We start from the raw sequence: 5,297 nt of genomic DNA on the forward strand, positions 1-5,297 counted from the left end.
GTGTAGGTGGGCACCCAGCAGGACTATTGTGTAAATGGGTGTGGTGTGAGATGCAGCAGTGTGTTTTCTAATCAGATCTGGAGCTGGACAGTTGGGCAGTTGATAACCCCAATCTGCAGCATCTCGCTGGTTCTCAGTATTCAACAGTGTGAAGGAAATGCACACCCATCCATGCCCTGGGCCCCCCATAGCAACCTAACCTCCCTTGAGCTGAGCCCCAGCTAATTTAGGCCCACTGCCTACATGCTCCATGTCCCTTAAGGGGGCCCCTCATTCTCTAGCCTTTGCTTTCATTGCTCCTTCTGCCTGACAGACCTAGGTTCAGGGCCCACTCACGTTCTATCTGCCTCCCTATGGAATCTCAGACAAGCTGCCTCCTCTCTCTGGGCCTCAGGGCTCTCAACACAGACGATTCCCAATGGCCAGAGTGAGAAGAAGAGACCAAAAGAACAGGGTGCTCAGACAGGAGGCCAGGTGTCAGAATGAGGTTTCTTGGTTATCAGGGGGCAGACCTGCCCTGTCCCTCCCAACACTGTTGCCCTTGGCCTATGAATGGGCTGGAAGGCAAGGAACAGCTCTGGGGACTTTCTTTCTGGAAGGTAAACGGAAGCAAAAGGGAGGGGTCGATCCTCTGCCCAGCCCTCCAACACAGGGAATCCTGTGGGGGGGAGTGGCTGCCCCCCAGGAACTGGGAGTCTGGGTGCATGTGTGGACATGCTGGCCAGCTGGGGCCACTCCCACCTCATGGACAGCCGGGTGAGCTGCTGATAAGGAGAGACAGTTTTCAGAGTCATGGGATGCCACTGATAAAACAGACAAGCATCTCCCGGTGGCCGGAAGGTGGTAAGAGGAGGCCCAGTCCTGGGGGTGCCCACATCTCGAGTAAAAACGCTGAGGCTTCTGGTTCTGGACAGAACCCTCCTTCCCTTCAGTGGAAGCCCTCACCAAGGCAGCTGAGCAGCTGCTGTACACGGTGCTGGGAAGGCGAGCCAAGCCTGAGGTCAACTCGGACCAGGCCAGAGCCCCACCCTGCCTCCAGCCTTCTTTGCCCACTTGCCAGTCCCATCTCAACCCCAGACAGCTTTTGTGGGGACCCTCACATGCCTGACCCTTTCCACCATCACACCTTTCTCATGCTGTGCCCCTGCCCGGATCCCCATTCCAACCAGGTCTGTCACCTGCTCATTGTTCTAGGCATAGCTGGCACCTAAAAGGCTGACTACCCATCTAAGAAGAGTGCTTCTGGGAAGTTGAAACTGTTACAAAGTGGGAGTAGTGGGTAGTGGGGACCTTTGCTTACACGTGACAGGCCTGATGTGGGATATGCCACAGGCTTCCTCTCAGGTAACCCTCATGATACTCTGCAAAGCAAGAATCCTCACCCTCATTTCATCAGTCTGCTGAGTCCCAGAGAAAGTAAGTGGCATGCCCAAGGTCACATAGCCTATGGGAGTCCACTGGGCATTGGAAGCCAAAGCCTGGCTTGGGGCTCAAGGGTGCACAGACAAGAGTTTAGTCAGAGCCTGTGGGGAACTGGGCGCCAACTATAGGAGTGACATTTGTCAGTATTGATGGTTTATAGCCCCACACCAGCTCCCCTTCTGGCTCTGGCCCAGGTGGGGCTTTAAGGTTGCAGTCTCAGGACCCCCGAAAGACTCATACAGGTCACCTGGAAATAGATGGGGCATAGGAACTTGACCCCAGGCCTGAAAGGGTCTAGAGCCCGCACCCTTCCCAGATGTTGCTGTCAGCCTTTAGGACACTTTCTGCATCTCATCATCCTTACTTTGCATGCATGATGATAGGTCTTACATCACAGGTGTGGGGTACAGTCTCAGGGGGGGGACAGTTCCTCAACAGGTCACAGGTGCAGAAGCCCATGTCTCACTGGCTCCGGGACCAACTAACCCCAGAATCTCAGATCAGCAGGGTTCCTCCTGACCTGCTCCACTCCTCTGAAACTTTAGGGTGGCAGGGGCCAGGAATGTCACTGGGTTATTTTGCTGTAGCCATGAGGAACAAGGCCCTCTCTACGGGCTGAGTTTGACGAGCTGGTGGGTATTAACTTGAAGCTGCTCTGGCCTTGTTGCCAGCATGAAGGAACTGAAGTCTGTACCACAAAAGAATGACATCTACACTGAGGAAGACTGACAGAGAGATGAAGATTCCTGAAGGTATCTGCTGAGCGCCTGTTATATGAGGCAGTAAATTCCCTTTGTTGTTGAAACCTTTTGGAGAGGGTTCCTGTTTTGTGACTCATAGAGGACACATGGGCAGAATCAGTGAGCTGTGACTCTAGCCAGTCTGAGACATGTCCTGGGGCCGGGGTGCAGTTGCGCAGACACTCAGAGGCCCATGTCTGCCCATGTGTACCCATGGATTCTCAGTCCTGCCTGCTCTGGGAGTCTTTTCCCATGGCCAGTGCTCACATTCAGCTGTAGGGGTTTGGGCATATCCTCCTTCCCCTACCCCTCACACAACTGTCTCCTAGCCTGAAGGATGCTCAGCCTTTTACCTCTGCCTGGCCTCCCTCAGCAGCCCAGCCAAGGTGGGCACAGATCAGCACCCTGGATCAATTCTCACAGTTGCTGCCTGCCTGCCCACCTTCTCCCCCACCCCGCACCACCCATCCCCACCCCAAGACCCAGCTCTGCCACAGAGTACACCACTGCACAGCTCAGGCAGGCTCGTGTTTGTTTCACATGGCAGCATTTTCAAATGATAGCTTTCATGTAAAAACCAATTTTTGCCGCTTACCAACTTTACTGACTTCTATCTACTTGTTCATGCCTCAGTGTTCCCATCTGAAAGCTGATGATAACAATAGCAGCCCCCTGTGCTCCCCTGTATCTCGTCTGACTCATCAGTAGGTGCATGGTGTCACCCTCAGAACTGACCCAGAGATCGCCTCACTGCCACCAGTCCTGGCTGGCCAGACCTCCGGTCTCTTTCTCAGACTATTGCAGTCCCCTCTCAGTGGTCCCCTGCTGGGCCTTGCTTCTATGGACTCATTCACAGTGCCAGACAGGTCCTATTCACACCTGTTAGGTCACATCTCCCTTCTGTTGAAAGCCTTCTCAGGGCCCTCAGGGTGAAAGTAATTTCTTCACTGTGATCCCCGGGGGGCCCTGCATGACCTGCCCTGAGACCTTATGACCGACCTCCTGTCCCATCACCCTTCACCCACCTGCTCCAGCTCCACTGGCTTCAGGGCCTTGGTACCTGCTGTTCCCTCTGCCCCCAGACAGGCCCCAGCCTGCCCCTCACTCTTTTCAGTGAGGCCCTGCCTGGGCACCTCAGTAAAGTCCTCCCAGAGGCTACCCATTCCCCACCTCTGCTTTAGTTTTCTTACTAACTAAAGAAAACTCCTGACACAGTGAATAGTTTGCTTATTTACCTCACTCATTGTCAGTGCCTCCTCCATGTGAATGTGACCTCCAGAGACAGGAGTTTCTGTCCCCGGCACCTGACACTGCACCTAGCCCATGCAGGGTGCCCCGCACTGTTAGGGCACTCATGGGCTACTGAGGAGTAAATTAGTCCACATTGAGTCCTTGGGTCCTCAAAACAGCTGGTTCCATCATAGCTGTTGTTACTGTTTCTGGCCACACTGGCTTGGCCTTTATGCCTCAGGGTAGCCTTGACCTCAGGGACAGTTTGCCTCTGATTCTGGCCCCATCACTATTAGCACCCCAGTTTACACACAGGATTGCAAGAGAAGGCAAAGAAGGGGGAGGCAGAGACCCTCACAGAGGCCCTTAGCCCCCCTTGAAAACTAGCTCTCAGCCCTGTCCCTACTTCCTTCTTCCACCCAGGCAACTGTAGTAAGTGCAGTTCAGGGGCTACTGGTCAGGACCTAGATCCATGAGCAGGTAAGTTAATAGTTTAGAGCAGGAGTTGCCCAGAGGCTGTGTGGAAGGAGGCATGGGCCAGTGGGTCCTGGGAGCTGAAAGGGGGCGTGTGCAGGAAGGCCTGCAAGTGCCAGCTGCCAGGGGTCTCAGCCTAACCACGGGACCATCCTGAAGGGACCCAGGTATTTCGGGACCTCTGCACACAACTCAGTGTATTCAGGAGCTGGTGTGAACTCGAGGCTGGAACCCCAGCAGGCAACCTATGCGCATACCGTGTGTGAGTATAAGACATCCGTTTAGGTGAGGCTGGTCACACATCTGGGCCAGGCTGTGTACACAGACTCGGGTGCTTTTCGGTTGGGTGATTCTAGAGGGTGCACAGGTGTGGGGAAATCCTGCACACTGTGTCTGTGATTGTGGGTTTTGGTGAGTCTCTGTGCACACATGTGGTATACTTGTATGAGCTTGGATATGTGGACATACACATGTGAGGCTGTGCACACGTGTGTCCATCACATCCAGTCCTGACTGTGTCCTAGAGGGCTTTAGAATCAGGCAGACCTGAGGCCTATATCGTCCACTCTGAGCTACATCACCTGTGCCTCAATCTCCTCTCTCAAAAATGGGCAGTAATCTCCCATTGCTGCTTGAGATAGCTACAAGGATTTAGAATGACGTGTCTGTGCACTGAATTGAAGGTTAACTAACTGTCTTTATCATCCCCTCACCTTATCTGTTGCCATTCCTCAGCCTGTCTCTGGGCATCTGGGTCCCCTGTGCCACCTCTTCAAGACTAAGAGACTCCCATACCACCCCCCACATCCCAGGTTGCCATGGTCTTCACCCACGTACAAATTAAAGCAATCATTGGTCAAAATGATAGAAGTTTTTTCCCCTTCTTTAATTCTACCCTCACTTCCACCCCTGCCCCATGGATGTTGCCGTTTCCCCTTAAGAACTGGATCTCTGAAGTGGGACATCTCCTCCCACACTCCAGTGGCGCACACACACCTGGGGCATGGTCTGTGGCTCCACCTGGGGTGTGAACCCAGGACCTTCTGCGTGCAAAGCAGACATGCTAACCACTACACTATGGAGCCACCCCCAAAACAATGGAAATATTAATATTTGATAACATGAAGTATTGGAGAAGAGGCTAGGAGATAGGAACTCTTGTTGTGCTAGATGTAGATATCCGCTCGGCTGCCCTGGACAGCAAGCTCCCACATCTAGTATATTTAAAATACTAATTAGTGCCCTGTGGGCATAACCACACATTCACATGTGTGCAAAGGAAAAAGTAGGGGAAAATACAATATGTATTCTTCAGTATGGAGTGAACCCACTTAATTAGTAATAGGTAGCCAGCCATAGGGTGAAATATTCTATAACAGGTAGAAGGAATGAACTCTGAGTGTCCTGTTGATAGATCCTGAAAACAGGTAA

At 52.9% G+C, this 5,297-nt stretch overlaps 1 non-coding gene across 1 annotated transcript; it reads right to left on the reverse strand.

Annotated features, from left to right (window-relative positions):
* Positions 1-4,877: 4,877 nt before the first annotated feature.
* TRNAA-UGC lies at positions 4,878-4,951 on the reverse strand. Its single transcript has one exon. It is a non-coding gene; the product is annotated as a tRNA-Ala (tRNA).
* Between the last annotated feature and the right edge of the window lie 346 nt (positions 4,952-5,297).

Source organism: Rousettus aegyptiacus, unplaced genomic scaffold (genome assembly GCF_014176215.1).
Source record: "Rousettus aegyptiacus isolate mRouAeg1 unplaced genomic scaffold, mRouAeg1.p scaffold_m13_p_12, whole genome shotgun sequence".
NCBI lineage: Eukaryota > Metazoa > Chordata > Mammalia > Chiroptera > Pteropodidae > Rousettus > Rousettus aegyptiacus.